General features: G+C 39.0%; 1 protein-coding gene across 6 annotated transcripts in view; it reads left to right on the forward strand.

Annotated features, from left to right (window-relative positions):
- The window catches only part of NCOA2 (nuclear receptor coactivator 2), a 184,104-nt gene that overhangs the window by 87,157 nt on the left and 77,910 nt on the right, over positions 1-19,037 (forward strand). Inside the window, exon 1 of one of the 6 annotated variants that reach the window (XM_062570292.1) lies at positions 6,596-6,683. The exons of the other annotated variants lie outside the window; for them this stretch is intronic. The gene's annotated coding sequence lies outside the window, so the exon portion shown is untranslated. Of the gene's footprint in view, positions 1-6,595; positions 6,684-19,037 lie in introns of those variants that run through there. 6 annotated transcript variants of the gene reach the window in all.

Genomic DNA, 19,037 nt, shown 5'->3' on the forward strand with positions numbered 1-19,037 from the left:
AGTTTTCAAATTTTCGCAATATTTCAGTTAAATCTCAACTCTATCACGTCAACCTTGTTATAAAAAGCAGCACAGACCAGTTGACCTAAAGCTGATTTTACTTCAGATTAGAATATTTCTTTGTTTTATTGGAAATCGAATGAATTCCAACTGCTGCTATTTTCCCTTTCACTTTTGTTTTGCCTGGTAGGCTGCAGGCTCTGGCTCTCAGTTTTCTGATCAAATACTGCTATCTATGACAGCCCCTGTTGGGGAGGATTTGGGTCTGGGCTGTGCAACTCAGCTTTTCATAATGGTTTCTGGTACTGATTAAAATTTCTAGAACAATTTAAAGCAAAACTCTATAGATAAAAGCCAACGTTTTTTGGCTTCCTTTCTGTACTTTGTATCATCCCCAGATATACTGAATAGTTAGTAAAATCAGTCCATACCAAAATCTGACGTGGCCCTGCTTTAGTAACATGACATGCTAAATTCCTCATGGTTAGGGAGAAAGGTCAATCCTCAGTGTTTACTCTCCGTTATTGCTTACCGTTCATCATTTGCACTGACTTAATGCTGTTTGAAGTGTTTATAAGATTTAGCTAGAGTGGATGATGCAGCATTAAATTAGCTTGTTATTTATTCTCAAAACTGAGCAGCTGTTTCTGTGTTCCCATTTTGGTGCGTGTGGTGTTAGTCATAGTTTGCAGAGTCCTCCCTCTTCGAAGAGATCGCGCAGTGGCAGGTGGAAGGCTGGAGTTTCGGGGTCTGCGAGATGCGGTAGCTCTGTATTTCCTTCTTGCCACTTATAGGAACTGTCTCTCCAACTCCACTGCAGTATCTACCAGCTCCCAGCAGGTAGAAGAAGACTCCTGAACATACAGACAAGGCCTCAGACTTCAATGGCTTACTGGGAAATTTTACCTTCTGGGAGGATCTGGGCACAGAGATGCAGGTATTCATCACTAGAGGCAGAAATTTGCTGCATCTTGCACTAAAGGTAGAGGTCCCGCTTGCATTAAACACAACAGCAACTTTCTATTTCAAGAAAAAACACAGGCAATATATCAAATCTTGATGAGTTCACACAGCGCTGGTTTTATGGCCAGACGGAGCGTAACGCTACGCCGGCTTGCTTGGTTATCAGAGACTAATATTTCACCAAATGATTTCTACCTTAATCCTCTCCCATGATGGAGCAGATGATGTCATTTTGAAGTATATGCAATTCTAGCTGTGAAACTTCCATGACAGAAGGCCTATTTTATCCTTGGGTGAATTAGTGTAATTTTTCTCACTGTTAAAAATTAACATTTTTAAGTCTGACTTTCACCTAATTTAAACTTTTGTCTTATTAAAATTTCAGCCATTGAATCTTGCCGTAGCTTGGTCTGCAGGGTTAAAAAACCTTTTCTTTTCAGAAGTCTTTCCCCATACAAGAACTTCTATTTTGTGATGAGGTGACTTCTTACGTGTTGCCATAAATAAATGGAGCTGTTTTTAAAACATGGTCACTAAAAAGCACATATTATAGAATTAAAATAATTTCTTTAGATATTTTTCCTGTACTCTTCATAGTTTATCTGCATTCTTTTAAAACTAGATGGTAGGTCTAGCTGTTACAACAGTCATGTAAACATATTTATTTCTATTCTGTAGTATTTCTATTCTGGTTTTGTTTTTCTCTGCTTACTCAACTTCCTCTGTTGAGTTCCTCTCGTGTGTTTTCAGTGTTGATGGAAAGCGACTCGCTGGCTTGAACTCGCCTCTCTCTGGGTTGAGGCCTAAATACGTCAGAGCCTGGAGGTACCTACCCAGAGGCAGAGCTGCTGAGCTGAATATCCCTTCAGTACTTTGCAAGAAGAGAAATAGCTGAGCCCAAACTTATTTCCAGAGCACATGCAAAGAGCCTCTTTTTCTACTCTCATATGCCTTCCCAATATAACTAATGATAAGGGATTACAACAGCCACAGGGATTTCAAAAATAAGCAAAAAGCTCCAAAAGAAACCCCAACCCAAAGAATTGCAATAAAAAATGAATTATCAAACTTATGTACCCAAAAAACAAAATATTCAATGGCCATACCCGTACTATATATAGACACCACAGTCTCAACTCCTCTGTTTAGGTGCAGCAGAAACTTGCACACTGGATGCTCCGGGTGGGCGGCGGGGCGCACCGTTGCTGGACCTCAGTGAGCTGTGCTGGTGCGGCACGGACGTTTCCGTACTGTGAAGGGAAGTTAGCGGTAGTATGAGGATTATCAGCTGTGCTCCTGTCCTTTCATCATGCTCTGACCAACAGAAGTGGCAAGGCGCGCTGTGTTACCTTACTGTGGGTGTAAGCGGTGCTAACGGTGAGACTGACTGGGAGAAATGCTGAGCGCTCGGACTTCCGAGGGAATTGCGTTGATACTGATGCTAGCAGGGCTTTGTGGTGCTCCACTTCTCTCAGAACAAGGTGTAAACATCAGAAGAACGAGAATTAGCTATAGTTTCCTATATATTTTTCCTCTCCTTGCAACAGGAAAAAGAAAATTCCACTTGGCTTCCAATTAGTTGTTGATTAGAAGCTCCCGAAGCATTAAAATACTTATGTCATTGGCACGTAAGTCAACAGGTTTCCGGTTTTGACCTGAAAATCTTCATATTTATGTTAGCGTTCACATAGTGATAGTTAGAAATCAACCTAATATTTGAAAGCAGTATATTTGCTGCTTCGTTTATTGAAATTTAATACATGAGAGATCATTGCACTGTCACTGGCATTCCTGACTTGAACAATAATATGTATATTGTGCTGCTTGGAAGTCAGTCCTAGTGCAATCTGTTTGTGCTTTGCTGTGCTGATAAAGGGCTTTTGCCCTTCCAGTCTTTCTCACAAGCAGTACTTAACGCTGGCTAGGCAGCTTTCTTAAAAGTCAGTGGCCTCTTGTCTTGAATAAAGCCTAGCGAGTCTGCTTTGTAGTCTCTTAAACATGTTTTCAGAGTGTCTTACTATTCTGCAATGTAAATAACTGCCATCACTATAACTGGAAATAACTGTACCCTTCTCAGTGCTCTGAATTAAGAGGAATAAATGGTTTAAAGAAGGCAGAACTGTTTTCTCATTCTCCAGGATTTGTGGAGACAATGAGAGAACAGTCTGAAAAACCACGAGGAGTTTGGGGACTGCTTTTCCAGTCAGCTAGTGGTGTGTTAGAAGGGCAAACAAGGCCAAAGAGTTAGTCGTGACATGGTCTCCTCTCTGCCCAGTCCACTCTTTCTTTCTCCTTAAGAGGAAAAAAAGAAAGAAAAGGAAATCACTAATTTAAGAGTTGCATGTAAGGAGAGCAGTTTTCTGTTTACTAGTTTCATTTATTTTATCACGCTAAAAAATAAATGGTAAATGCTTCAGTGGAGGGCCTGCTCTTCTGTGTCTACTACAAAACCACTTGTCTGGGCAGACAAAACAAAGTATTAATGAAGTGTGTTTCATAGAGAAAACTTTAGATGGACCTCCTCTGCTCTGTAAGACATTTGTTTCATCCCGTGTTTGTTTTAAAGGTCACCTGCTCAGCCCCAAATTTTTGGAGGATTCCTATAAAACTGTATTTAAAAGAAGACACTGATGCTGTCATTTCCTTTGGAAGCATTTATTTGCTGGCTTGATCAAACCAAAGAGCCTGTCTTCCTTTGCAGTTGTGTGTTTCCTTGTTTAAGCGTTTGAAAAACTTGTTTTTAGATAGGACTATTTTTCGCTCATTTCTTCCTTTTGCTTTTCGTCTGGAGTCAGTCAGTGTACTGCAATAGTCCATTCCCTCTTCTCCATTCATTTTATTCATACTCTGTTCTTCAATAAGCAATCTTTTTAAATAATAGCTGTATGCTTTCACTTCTTCCAATCTTTAATTCGTGTTTTATTGCTGTAGTGGTTCTTTTCTAGTTTCTCCTTTTTATTTACACTTAATTCCTTCCCTAAAACTGAATATGTAATTATTGTGTTTCTTCTCACCGTATTGCATAGTCTTTGAATTTCTCCTCACAAGCTTCCTGTAAATATCAGCAGGACAGTTCTAGCTCTGGTATCTGACTAGTGTTCTTTTTTTCTTTCTTTCTTTTTTCTTTTTTCCTTTTCTCTTTTCTTTTTTCTATTTCTTTTTCTTCTTCTATTTGTTTCTTTTTTCTTTTTTCTTTTCCTTTTTCTTCTTGTTTATTTTTCTTCTTCTGTTCCTTTTTCGTTTTTCTCCTCTGCCTCTCCCTTTCCTTTTTGTTTTTTGTTTTCCTTAAGTTTATGCTTTGCAAGTGAAATATTTCATGTGTGTGTGTTTGTGTTCTTGTGAAAGCTCATTTTATTTCTAGTGCTTATCTCTTAATCTGTCTTACTGAATATCAGAAATCCCCTCTGTAATCTTCATTTTTTGCATGTTTGTATCATTTTGCCAATTTAACCAGTATGTGTGATGTTCTTTCCTTCAGTTGAGGAATATAGAAAATTTATGTGACAATTAGTTCAAATAAAAGAAATTAAAGTTGCTAAGCAGTTCCTCACTGTATATATAATATAGACTTAATATACATATGTATGTGACTTACAGGTTATATGCCTCTGAAAAAAAAGATCATTTTACTTACCTTATTAGTGTGGTACCTTGAAATGCAAAGACATCTTAAGAAAGAACTGTCAAAATTAATATTCAGTTAGTGTGTATGTTTATCTGTCTGATTAATTTAGTCTATAATACAGTCTTCTTACTGAGCCAGATTGTTTCCTCCTGGACTTAGTTAGGATCTTCCTCACAGATAATCTCTAAAGCATGGAGAAGGGAGGAGTATAAAAGAGGATTCGTTGTGCTGCCGAAATGGGTCCCGTTCCCTGCTGCAGAAAGCCTGTGCCCCAGCTCTCCCTGCAGCCGAGGGCGGCGTTCCCTGCGAGCTCTTGGTCAGGGGCTGTTTCCTGGATGAGGTTGTCCCCAGGAAGAGATATGAACAGAAAAGGCAATGGTGGGTGAGGGGCATCATCAGTAGGCCTTCCCAATTCCCACATTATTTTCCTGTGAGTGCAACCAGAGTCTCTAACCTTTGCAGTTCTGGAGGAACTGCAGGTGCTTACAGTCAAACCTGTGTTTAAGGATAATAATCTGGTATAATGTGAAATGATGGAGGTAGTGTAAGAAAAGAGAGCGATCTGTTTTCCCCTCAAGATTTGGCAAGAAGAGGTGCATGGCTATAAGTAGTTGTTTGGTGGGCTTCAGAATTATTTGATGATGTTTTATCCAAAGCTTTCTCAAACAGTCAGCAAGCTGCAACATGGTCGGGTGAAAAGCTGTGCCGGTCTGTGCTCTCCTCGCTGTCCAGTCTTGCCAGAGGGGGAAGGTGGACAAGCCTGGAGGAATAGATTAGTTCTCTTTATAACCTGTGCCCTGTTTGCAGAGAAGTGGGATGCCAGTGGAGGAAAAAGGAGTTTGTTCTGTTTTCAGTCTGTGAAATACTTCAGTCATGGTAGGACAAAGCAGTATCTTTGAGTCTACACTATACCTTTTACAACAAGGAAGGCTCCGAGCAGTTGTGTGCAGACTTGCCTGGGACTTGGCACCCTGGTATCAGGAAGCCTGGGAAGTTTGGGTAGCTTTCGCCTCTGGACAGTATGTTTTTAAAATGCTTAGGGTATTTATCAGGGTATTGAGTTAGAGGAAGATAAATGATGTTACTTAAAAAAAAAAATAAAAAAATAAAAAAAAGAGGGGAAGGACTCAGGCTGGAAGTTGTGGTGCAGATCGTTCGTTTGTCCTTTTTAGTATTGGCACATGAGTTCTGTCCTGGGAGGAGTTAATCCATAGAGTGTTGCTGGGAGGAGAGTATTTATTGCAGCAGAACTAAAATTACAGGCAAAAATTAAAGTCCTCTGGGGGAAAAGTAAATCTAGCATGTCAGATAACATGCTTAATATTCAGTTTAGCGTCATATGACATGTTTATGACTGGTCTGTGTGCCCCAGTGAAGGCAGAGGCCAGTGCCTAAAAAAACTACGTGTTAATTTTCGTGCAAGAAGTAGAGGGGAGCGCCTGCTGTCCGCTTTCACGTCAGGCAGTGCGATTTGCTTTGCGACAGAGGAAGATACAAAACGATCTGGAGTGGTTTGGGGTTTCTTTCGGAGTCGTACCCTGGCAAGAGAAGAGCGGAGGGGGGGGAGTTGCGCCGTCTGTTATCGTGAAGCTCTGCTCATGTAGCTTGGGGGCCACGTGACCGCAGAAAAGGCTATTATCTCAATGAAAAGGAAACTGCTTTTTAGAGCAGCAGCAGAGCCGAAGCAGGAGGAATTTTCGAGTGCTCCACCATGCTGGATTGTCAAAGGGGGATCTCCCTGATCAGCAGTTAGGAAAGGATTAGTGCGGCTAGTTTGTCAGCTGTCATTAGAAGCAGATGACAGAGATGATAAGCTGCTGTGTGCGCACGTCCTCACTCAGCATGTGCTTTGGTTTACATCAAGACATAATGTTGGCTTGGGATAACGGAGAACTGGTATTTTTAAAGCAATAAATTTACTGGTTATTGTCCTTTTTTCCTTTTTTCCCCTCCTTTTTTTTTCCTTCCCTCCCACGCTTTGTTTTTAATAAAAAGCAAGTGTGATGCATTGGGAATTTACCTACGTCGTGATCTGAAGACGCAGAAAAAGTGGTGAGATCTGTCTTGAACTGCAAAGGCTGTGGAAGACGACAAGGTGCGTTTCCGAAGCGCTGGGATTTGGCTGTGGCTAGTGTTGCCTTTTTGCAGGTCCAGGTGCGCCTGCGCCTGCTCCGGGGGTGCCTGGGCTTGCTTGGGGCAGGAGGCAGGAGGGGGCTGGTCTTGGGGGGGGGGGGGTGAGGAGGAAGGAGACAACTATTTTTTTTTTTTTTTTGAGCAAGACAACTAAAAGATCTTTCTCATACCAGATACAAAGAGTAATGTAAATTTGATTCCCAAGTCTGTATAGTTCCCCCCACCCCTTTTTTTTAGTGGCTACAGGTGTACTTGTGGTTGCCTGTGACAGCTAAATATATCGTAGTGCACAGGAAAACATTTTTGTAAGCATGTTTTCTGGCATCCAGAATAATGCACAAACCCATTTATATTTTCCCACTGTCAAGAGGGAGGTGGAGCTCAAGAGTGTCTTTTTCATTGCAGTAATAACTATTCAGTGTTTGGTAATTTTTATGCACATGGAAATGTGCAGAATAAGTCAGACTGAAATTTTTTTATAATAAACCTTTCTCTTTCTGGCCAAGACTGTAAATAGACAAAACAGCCTGAAACATTTGCAGTTGTTATATAACTTTCTCAATTCTCTAATCTTAATAGTTTTCTTTACAAGTATGCAATCCTGTAAACAAAATGACATTCATTTAATCTTCAGACCTCATATTTATCTCATGGTTATGCATGCTGATGTCATTAAATTCTTGGCAGTATTTACCTTTCTTTTAACCTTGGGAGGGCAACATTTAAAATTTCAGATTAATTAAATAATAATAACCCCCGCAAAAAGGTTAGATGGTATGGAAGGTGTCATGGATGAAGTTAGTATGCTGTGGTGCCTGCTGGGGAAGTTCTTGCAGGCTTGGGTTTTTCTTGCTTTTCTGCTATACACAGCGTTAAGCCCAGTACTGTTCTTTACTTTGTAGCAGTAACAGTAATCCTGTACCATAAAAAGAGTGGTAGGCTGAAATGTTTGGATTTGCATAGGGGAATCGATCTTAATTTCCCTGGGACTTTTCCTCCTGAGTTAAGGGCAGGATTGCAAAGACAGGTCATTACTGCAGCACATTGCCAGTTTGCTAAAAGTGTGTTTTCCCGGATACACGTTTAAAAGTGGTGGTGACTATAATGCTCAGAAGCTGTTTAATAATTAATTAAATGCCTACAGGAAATGCCTTAGTTTATTTTATTTAGGACTTTGAAAAACTCGTGCTACTTTGAGACAGAAGGGGGAAGGAAATTTTCAAATTAATGTAGTACGCGTTTGAAGATGCTTTCCTTCATACTGCGAGGACCGAGGCACAGCTGTAAGCGAGGCAGCGCTATTTATTTGCTTGTTCCCCTTGGTTTCGGTTTGATTGTTTTAATGGCAGGGTTCCTCGGTCCCGGCGCGCGGGCCCGCGGCGTGCAGCAGCGCTGCGCGGAGGCCGGCGAGCCCGCCGCGCTCGCGGCAGCCCACGCAGAAGCCGCGAGGACCGTGACGCTTCCTCCCTGCTCGCTGCGTGCTCTTCCTTCAGTGCAGTACGGAAGGTCTGACGCGGCCGGGGGGGCCAAGCGGAGCCTACCGAAACGTCAGCGCCTGCGTTTTCTAGAAAACCAGCTTTTACTGCTTGTCCCTGGCTGGGAATCATTTTGTTTGCCTCGTGCGTACTTTTTTTTGACACGTTGAGGCGAAAATTTTGGATAAAAGCGACCTTTAGTACAGGCAGTGCTTTTCACGGGGCGCCCTGTTCTGACAAAACTCAAACTGCAGTGTTTTATTTTGTAAGTAATTTCTCATAGAAATAAGTATTATATGTAGTTTCGTATGTAGTATGAAACTTCAAGCATTATCTATGACGAGAGTAATTTTGTTTTATCCCTTGCCCACACTTAAAAAAAAATTCAATGCTAGTATAGTCAAAAAGGTTACAGTGGTAGTGTTCAGAAGTTGTTACTTTCATTTTTTTTTTTTTTTGTCATCTCGGTAATGTAAATTCCTTGCACATGGAAGGAATGCATTATTACATTGCAAAATGTACCATATTTTTAAAAATAAACCTTTTTGGAATGTCTAAACAGAGAATTTGAGAATTCTGCGTCAGAGTTGTAACTAGTAACAAATGCCGTTATCAAGTCAGTTGGCTGATTATCTTTTTTTTTGGCATCATTTTATTTATTTACTTATTAACAGGGAAAAAAAGGAAGAAAGGCATGAAAACAACGTCAATTATCAGAATCTACTTCTTTAATAAATTAAATACATTTATTGGGACTCTGCTATAAAATAACCCCAAATGATAATGAGTAGCGTGAGCTGGGGCCTGAGGACAGACTCATGCTGTTTGAGCTCAGGGAAGCAAAAGAACCTTTGGAAATGGAGAATTACTGTACCTGGGAGGAGATCCAACGGAGGTGTCTTGCTGCATGACTCGTTAGCTGGTCTTAGACACGCATTCAGCTGTGGTCAGCCCAGAAAAATGGCTGATTTGGACTGAAAATTATTATTAGGTAAAGTTTTAGTCTCTGCAGGTGAGGGGGAGATTTGGAAATGCTTCTTGCAGAAATGGGCTACGCTCAAATCTGTGAGTCTGTGGTTGACCCTGAGGCTGGTTACCTGATAGTCTGAGTTACAGAGTGGGGTATTGGGAATGGGTGGATGGAGCACATGGATATAGGATGTAAGGAAAGTGGCAGGGGTGTGAAGGAAATCCTAAAAGAAGAAACTAGAAAAGAAGAAACACAGGTCTGGGATAAATGTACTTAATTTGCAATATGTGTTGTACCTGAATCGCCTCTTTGCTATTCCCTTTTCATTTTCTCCTTATATGCGCTGCCCCAACGAAAAATACATCAATGTATTGTAGTGCTCTGGTTTTTCATTTCAGATAGCATGGGTAGTTGTAATAAAGCAACCATCTAATACAAGATTCTAGTTAAAAAAAAAATATATATATATAAAAACTGCATGGTAATAAAATTATTTTTGTTACTTTTCCTGAAGTTTTTCCAAGTGTTCAGTCTAAATAGTTTTAAATCATTATTTTTCATTACCAGGCAGTGTATTACAGGCTTCTGGTCAGCTGCTTCTGTGAACTTACTGGGTATTTCTGTGCTTCTCCAGTGGATTTCAATGGTTCTCTAGTATATTTAATTATTTTCAAAAATTAAAAATACATGGAATACGCAGATTCTTTCTTGGCAATTGTCACTTTTTTTTTATCATAAATGTTTTGCATTTTTAACACCAGTTAATTTTGGTTTATCTCTACAAAGAGAATAAAATGGATGATAGTGAACAGGCAGCTTAAATAGTAGAGTACCCGTGTTTTTATTGGGCTGCAGGATACAAGCATAGTTGTGACACAGGCCCATGGAGTGATTTATCTCATACAAAAGAAAGAAATAACAGTTTGATGTCTCTATCTAATAGTCTAGGAGGAAAATCCAAGATACAGTGAAGTTGGTGATAAAATTCCAGTGTGTTTCAACTGGGTCATAGTGTCCCCTTAGCATTGTGACAGAACACTGGAACAGGTGGCCCAGAGGGGTTGTGGAGTCTCCTTTTCTGGAGATACTCAGAACCCACCCAGATGCGATCCTCTCCAATGTGTTCTAGGTGACCCTGCTTGAGCAGGGCAGTTGGACTAGATAGTCTCCAGAGGTCCCTTCCAACACCAACCATTCTGTGATTCTGTGAACTCTACAGATTTTTCAGAAATGGCATTTCTGCTGCTGGGGGTGCTGTAGCAAAGCTTATAGGGTATTGCCTGTAAGCACTGTAGAGGCCAAAGGTATATATGGATTTATGATGAAATTAGACACATTTGGAGACAGGTTTTGGAGGGACGAGAAGGGAAAGAATACTGTAGTGAAGGTGGTTCTTGAACTACTGATTGTCAGAGATAGAAACCTTTGAAACATGGATTGTCACTTAGTTGCTCTTGTACTTTTTCCTGAAATACCTTCAGGGGACCTCTACGACAGGCAAGTCACTAGCTAAATGTCTCTTTAATTCGATTAATGCTGTGATTGTTACATTTGTTTTATTTGTGAATAGTCTATATTTTTATAAATACAAAGCTCATGACCACAAGTTTTTATTCCTTGGCAATTGACTAAATAAAGCAAATGTATTTAATGACTTAGGTTTTCCTTTAAAATGCTTTAAAAAGGCATTTTAACTCTTCTCTTTGTTATTGCTGCTGCTGTATTTTACTAAAAGAAGTGGAAATGTATGAATGAAGACTGACACAGGTATGAAATTTGAGATCATTAGTAATTGTTTTAAAAACGTTCAGAGATTGGTTTTTAAACCTGTGGATATAGTAAACGTAAAGGATCAGGGTGTAAAAGGTGGCTGTGGACGCTTAATTTTTATGAGGTGGATCTTTACACAGTACTTCACAAATGTTTCAGACACTTGTATGTGGCTCTTTGACATCATTTATTCTCTCAGTTTTGATTTTTGTGCTTAGTAACATAGGTGGTGCCTAGCTAGTATCTTTGGTACAAATTTCAGATGCAGAACTCTTGGTATGTTGGGAGATGATACAAGTATGATCTTTTGTGCATCTTGCTCTTCTCTCAAAATGTGCACGTTAACTTGTTTATTCTTTCACCTTCATATGCTGCTTCTCCACTATAAATGGATGATACTGATACGGGGATGATTCAGGACATATCTGCTGGGGGGAATTGCCTGCTTACTCACTTTGCTTTGGATAAAGCATGAGCTAGGAATAGGGAGAGGACCAGGGCTGTTCTCCCTCGCCGCAGTGTCGTCCTATATCAAGTCCTTGCCCTCAGAGCCCTTCCTGAGAGCAGGGTTGTGGTAAGCACCCACAGGAGGATGTTGCATTTCCCTGGGCAGGTGCTTTATCTGCATGATAAAAGTGGAGACAGCAGGTGTCACCTCTTGCAAGGGGAGGATAAGCCAGGCACCCTACTGAAAAGGACAACTTGAGTATATAATTTTACGAGGTGATACAAGAGTTCTGAACCTTATGTGTGTACCGGCTGCGTTCCTGCATGAAATGATGACATTTAAGTGAAGCTAAATTCAGTTCATGGGCAGCAGTTAACATTGCTGTGGCTCTGCCTCGTTGTAGGTCTCAGTACAGAGATTTATTTAACTTGAATATAGGTACACTTGACTTTGTTCTATTCTTACGTTGAAACTTTCTGAAATAAAGATGCTAGAATTCTTGATTCTGGAATTGAAACTTCATTTCAGCTGTTAGATTAAATGCATGCTTCTGAGAGCATGTCAGTAATATTTTGGAAAGAAGTGTGTATGTGCATGTATCTTGTAGGTATGTGGCTGGTGGGCTATTAATTCACCATCATAAAAATGTTAAAATACATAGAACTGCTTTGGATACTGTTTTGACTACATTTGCTGCAAATCAGAGTTCTAAGTGCTCTATATTTAGCATTTGAAAGACTAGCCTGAAACTTAATTAATGTGATTGTACTAGGATCCACCTGGACACTGAATTAGCACTATGATTTTTTTGTAAGATTTCCTAGGTGCCAGAGACTTACGGAATCGCTCTGAATGCGTACTTATGTGGTTTTGCACCTCTTATTAACTTTTGAAGCCATTGGCCAACTTTAGCCAGATCTGATAGAGGGCAGATATCTTAAAGTCAAGGAGTTTCACCATGCTTCCTAGTAACAGGTGATTGAGGAGGAGAGAAAAACAAGGCCTCTTAGGGCTGAAGCTAAGTGAAAATCTGAACCATGAGTTAAATCTGAAGCATGAGTTTGATTCGTGATTAGACACAGAGAAGCTGCATAGAGCTGGGTGTTCCACACTGTGGAGAAAGAGTCAGTAAGATCTTGTATTTTGAGTAACAAAATTACTTTTGGACTGAGGAGCATGATTTTGATGACCAGTTTAGAGCTACAAAAGGTGGTATGCAGAGTGAACGTCACTAGCTGAGGTCCAGTGCAAGCTTTAGCTGTATTAGCGTAGCCTCTGGTGGGAGATTTTGCGTAATACGGCCATGCAATGCCATGCTAGCATGGTCCTAGCAGCCAGTAGGACTGACACCTCTCTAGCTATGTGAAATAATTGAAACTGGGTGGGGTAAATGATGGAGCTCCAAGATTCAGATATAATAGATTCAGTAGTGCTATATATTATTGGGTAAAGTGATATGGAAATGACATTTTGTTCTCTCTGGCTCGCCCTCTACTTTTTACCTGTGTAGAACTCAGTTCCCTGATCTTGTTAATGGAATATGCTTTATCTAAAGTAAACAGGACATCATTTTAATGTGCATATTAGCTGACTTGTTAGTTGACAGGCAATTAGATTGAGTTAAATCCTAATGTAGGCATGACCGTGATCTAGAGATGCATAAATACTTTTGTCTAATGTGATCAGTCGTATTATTCTCCCTATTAAGTCCATCTTAAAAATCACACTGAACTATATAAACTTTCTGATATTGCAAGTAATGTATCCACTGATATCAGGAATATTTATGGGATTAAAACAATGTTGCTCAATTTGAATTTTCCAAGGTGCATTATACTTGCAACAGCAGTTATTTCACTGTTTATCCCTATATTGTCTGTTTTTATTCTTTTCTAATTTTTAAGAGACGGGGTAGGTTGGGATGGAGAAGGGTTGGAATGTTGTGAAGAAAAAGATATATATGTGGACAAAGACAGTTTTGAACCTGAGATTGGCAGAGAGCATTCAGTAGCAATTAAAATATTTAAAATATGTTTGCCTCACTGTTAAAATAGGTACCATCAACTTGAAACGAAGTCTGTTTAAACACAAGTTTAATAATATTATTCTACATAGTGTTAGATTTGCTTCATTTGTTAACTTTGCTATTGACAAAGACCTGCTTCAGATTGTAGTAGATTTAAAATACTATGCTTTTAAATTAATCTGATAGATAAAAACATTAATAGTTATGAATTATAAGAAAATTTCTAGCTTAAATAAACATCTTTTGTAGGAATTTGGATGGCTCCTCTTGCACTGAAAATGTTTGCAGGTGTATATTTTCTGCAGCCATTGTTTGATACCCTTCAAATGCAACACAGAAGGTTGAATGGTGTTATGATGATTTTTGTTTTCTTTGCTTCTCTCTCTCTCTCTCTCTCTTTTTTTTTTTTTTTTTTTTTAACTTACTAAGCCACCACAAACAGAAGGACATAAGTGTGACTGGCACATATACAAATAATGTTTTAGTGGTTTGTTGGTTTGGGGGGTGTTTTTATGGGAATTTTAGTGGTATTAAGCTGCATTTCTTTTGTCACTGAGTAATAAGAATCTGAAATAGTGGTTGCTGAAGAGAAAGAGATGGAATCCCAACCCTAAAACTATGATGCAGAGTCTTGAAAGATTTTTTTCAGTTGTACTGCATGTCTCCTTTTTGAGAAATTTAATGTTTTGGTGAGAGCACTTTAAAAGTGAAAAGATGCGAATGAAGCAAAACCTACATTACACAGAAAAACGGTACTTTCTTCCTATGGTGTTTTTTTCTCTGCTTTCCTGTTAAAGCCTAGTCTTGCTATTCCTGGGCATATTAGAGCTGGTTGACGTAGTCTAATCCGTAAGCAGCTCAGTGACTGGCTATATTAAGAGATTTAACCTATGGGAATACAGAAAGTAGAAGCCATCTTATAGCGCTGATGTCAGGCTGGAGTTTTTTGGTGAAGTCTAAAGCAGAAGTGTGGGCTTGTCAAACCGGTGGTGTTGAGTATCTGGAGGGAAGAAAAAAAGAACCCAACTGTTTATCTTTCTGGATTTAGGTGGGTTTTAAAGAAAGTGCTCTTAAATACCAGTCTGTAACACTGGACATTAATGTTAGCCGTTTATTAGATTGTTGCAGCATGTGTTAAAGAGCTGCTGCTACCCATTTGCAGCCTAATGTGTTTATTAGACAGTCTTCCCGGTGGCATCTTGAAGTGTCTTTTAGCTAAAATATTCATGAGCCTTATTGGCTTTCAGTCTGAAAATGGAGTATCTTCTTGTTCCTGTCTAATACACCACTCCAAAGCCATTACACAGAAGTCAGAGGAAAGAGATTCCTGAGGAAGGAGCCTTCAGCTTAGGCATTTGTTCATAGTCCATTACGGCTTTTTGCAGACTGTGAGCAAAAATATGAGTAGTATGTGCTACAGCCAGTTTGCTGTTCTTTTATATGTGTGTGTGTGTGTGTGTGTGTGTGTGTATGTAGACTCAATTACTTTGTCTAATAAATTATATTCCTTTTCTCAATTCTGGTTTGTAGAGTTCAAGTGTAAAGTAGAATTTAGTAATTATTACCATAAATCTTATTTTAATGATATCTTTCTCTTCTTCAAAAGAAAATCGTATCCTCTAAGTAATCAGTGTTTTCGGATCGAAAAGGCTACTGACAGAAAGACCAGGGCGCACATCAGATTTTAGTACAAGTTCTCTGAAGGTGACTTCAGAGTTTTGCAGCTTATTGCTACCAACTTCCTCACGTTTTCAGTTTGTACCATGGGGCCGTTACAAAATGATAAGCATTATAAGCAGTTCTTGCCTTCTCCGAAGGTTTCAACACCTATCAGTATTAAACATTTTGAGTTTCAGAAATGGATCCAATGAACATAAGCTCATAAGCAGGGAAAAAAGTTTGAATCAAAAAGAAGTTGCCCATGATTTCTACTTTTACTCTGGCTTGCAGCAGCATCAGTTGTATGTAAGGTACACTGGTAATTTTGAAACTGCAACTGAAAGCTTCTAATCATGAGAACTTCACAGTAAAAAGTATGAATTATAATAGATGTAAGTTTGAATTTATAATTAACCTCGGGAATATGAGCTGTTTATGTTGCTAAATTAGGCTGTTAGAGAAAATTTTAACCAAAGCTTTCACTGATTTTTTTTTTCTCTCTCAGAAAAAGGAGTATTCCTTTGCTGTTTATTACTGAATTAGAAAGCAACTTCTATATTTAGCAGTTATATATGCACACTGCAAGTGCTGGTGTACTGGAAGTGGCATAGCACTGCTACCTGGTTGTCTGTCACATGGTCGTTTGCCTTCTGTTTGCTACTTTTCAGATTGAAGTAGCAGCTTTGAAGGTGTAATCCTCATTTATTCTTTAACTGCATTTGTTAGGCTTATAATAAATCTGACAGTTTAACAGGCCGTGTTTGGAAGATGGCCTGCACTGATAAGAGATAAAATGCACATTATCTTCTTCTACATTAACTCTGGATGATTAACTGGATTCACTGATGCTGAGGATCAGTGCTGGAAGGTTTACTCTGTATGTCGTGTGTCTTGATGGCATCTGAGGAGTGGAGGAGACGCCACAAATCCATGCAGCTGATTTGTGCTGCAGTTTTTTTTCTCTCTGTCTCCTCCTTCATGAGGCCTCTATTTTTCTTTTTTTCCTCCCTCGTGTTTTATTTTTGGGTTTACATTGTTTTTTATTTTTTTTCCCCTTGAAAGATGAATGTCTTGTAAAAATACCATGTTTACCATTGCTTTACAATTTAGGCTAAAAAATCTCTGTGTATATTCTAACTTAGAGGAGTTTCTGGTGGAGGATGTGAAGGAGGATGTGCTGTCACAATGAGAGCAGAAACGATTGTTTTGCTCCTGATAACAAGAAAGAATGGACTGAAACCTCTTTGCAGCTCTGTCTTTTCAACCTCCCAACATCTGGTAGAAACTAGAAACGCCTCAATGGCTATAATTACTAGCATATACTGCCCAAGAGTTTATTCGTATAATTTTCTAATTTTGAGATTTACATTTAACAGTTGAAAAAGTTAGACTGAAATGTACATGAATTTTTGAAGCTCAGGCATCAGTGATGATCATGAGTCAGCAGTAGAAGTTAAGTTCCTATTTGGTTATTTGTGTTTTTTTGTATGTTTGTTTGTTTGTTTTTCTGTAGGGTAAATGGACAAAAATCTACTCTATATTGAAATGAAAAATCTGCTACCAACACAGCAGGCAAACCACTAATCCCATAGTGGGATATTATGTTTCTGTTTTAGAGTACATTACAACTCCCAAACAACATGCACAGTAAAAAAAAGGAGTGCTTTATCTTGCAAGATCATTCTTTCAGTAAGACATTTATTCTAATTTGTCGTTGTAAGACATTTTCTTGCAAATAAATACTGGCTTTGTTTATTATCTGACATATCATAATGCCATTATTTCATTAACAAAAATATTTCTTTCTTCCCAATTCAGTAATTATTGCCATTCTTGTTTTTATTAATTCCCAGTTTGGTTAGTTCTTTTTCTATTCCATGCCAAACTAAGTAAGCCTTATCCACTTGTTCTTGATTTGGTTGCAGATTTTTATTTCATAAGACCTGTGGTGGAGCAGATACTGTATTTTCTTTGCTTCTAAAATACCAGATGAACAGAGCTGTCCAATTTCTTTATCTTCCTTCTTTCTAGAAAACCCTACAGAGAGGTATGAAAGGATCAGAGGAGCAGGATGAATGTTACTTTCTAATCTGAGGTAGTTCCCGCGAGGGAGTGGTTTATTGGAGTAAAAGCTTTGAGCCTCTGACTTGTCATTCTGCTCTCACGGGCGCCAGTTTTGAATTGTCACATTTCCTGGAAGAGTTAGGAGTATGCAAGTTTGAGTTTTATTTTCTGATCTTGAAAGCTATTGGTGTGGTTCAAGACCCTAAAGGTACTTTGAACAACCTAACATCTAAACTTCTGTTATGAATCTTTGTTTACTATAAAAACTGTTAGTAATAATGATTAACCAAGAATGTTTGAGATGGATAGATTAATTTGTGTAGGAGGCATTAGGACAGAACCTAAAAAACAGTGTAGATGGTTTAGCTGCTCCTGACCCGTTGATGTCTGTATGCCTTAGACTCTTAATGTCTGAATTCATTAGGTTCTTCCCTTTTTTACTTGAAAGTTTCCTAGATGCCTGTTATTCTGGTTCCACATGTGCCCAGAAGTGCTCTGTTCTGAAAAATGTGGTTTTAGTTCCTTTCTAATGCTGCACTGAAGTTGTGGAGGTACCCTGACCCTCTAAAGATCTTCATCTGGTGACGTGTAGACTTTGAACATGCTTATTACACCAAGTGAACTGGAAAAAAAATTTGAAATAGCTGCTTTCTTTTAAACATACATGAAGGAACTGGGATGTTGCCCATCTCCTGGGCCTACCTGACTTTTTTAGAGTTTTGGTCAGAAATGGGAGATACGGGTTTGCTACCCTCCTTAGCCTAAGGGATGCTCTATCTCTTGCTTCTCAAGATAGTATTAAAATTACTTACGTGTAAGCTAACTTGGCTACATTTTGAGATCCCTGCCACACTGTAAGAGTTAGTTGATCTTGCCCTCTCTGCTTGTCCAGAAATGCCCAGTTTCAGCAAGAAAGTAACCTGTGGGTTGAAGGCTTGTGCTGCGTGATGAAAAATACAGGCTTGAAACCTCTTTGTGAAGAGAAGGGAACTGAATCTCCATCTCCCAATTGCTGGCTGTTCATTATACAATATTACACAAGAGCAAGGCAGTAGACTATCAAGCCACAACTTTTAGAAGGTGATTCCTGCTCGTTTCTCCTAATTCGGAGGATTTTGGTTTCTGAATTCCAAGAGAACAGCAGAACTTTATACATCCTAGGCAGACAGACCCTAATCAGCCTTGGTAAATAGATTTCTTGCCCATGTCCTTCAGCTTTTAGTACGGTTACTGGAGAGTACTAAGAAACTTTCATTCTAGCTTAGATTTTTTTTTTTTAATTGCCTTAGAAACACCTAGCTCTCCACTTTCCTAGGTGCCTACATCTGGATTTTGAATTCTGCTCTGGGGCACAGGCACCTAAAACACAGTACTTGTAGAGCCTAACATATAGAAGCCATTGGATGTGATTTTTTTTAATGTAGGCATAGGGAGAGGAGAAAATAAATTTAGTAGGTGGTAGATTTCCAGAGAAACTTTATGAGTAAAGAAACAAGTAACTCATTCTAAGAACAAACTGATAATGCTGCTGAGAAACAGGTTTAATGGATTGTAAGTGCAAATAAAATAAAAACTGTTTGTTCAGAACCAACTACTAACTTTAACACAGGGGGAAGGTCCTAGTTTTAAAATAAGTGTTCCACTTTTATTCCCTTAAATACAAAAAGATGAAGTTTAGATGTTATTGGTGGGAGGTTAGTTTTGATGTGTCCCCTGAAGGCTTATATCACAGACATAGAGGATTTCGTACTGAACAGTGTCAGTGTGAATGGAAGAAGAATCAAGCTGTGTATCTGTGAATAAAACTTGAGTCCTGCAATAATAAAGTTCTCTTTAATATAAATTAAGCTGGAAAGACTAGATGGGATAACTGTCAGGAATAACTGTTCCTGCTTGCTTTTCTG

Source organism: Rhea pennata, chromosome 2 (assembly GCF_028389875.1).
Source record: "Rhea pennata isolate bPtePen1 chromosome 2, bPtePen1.pri, whole genome shotgun sequence".
NCBI lineage: Eukaryota > Metazoa > Chordata > Aves > Rheiformes > Rheidae > Rhea > Rhea pennata.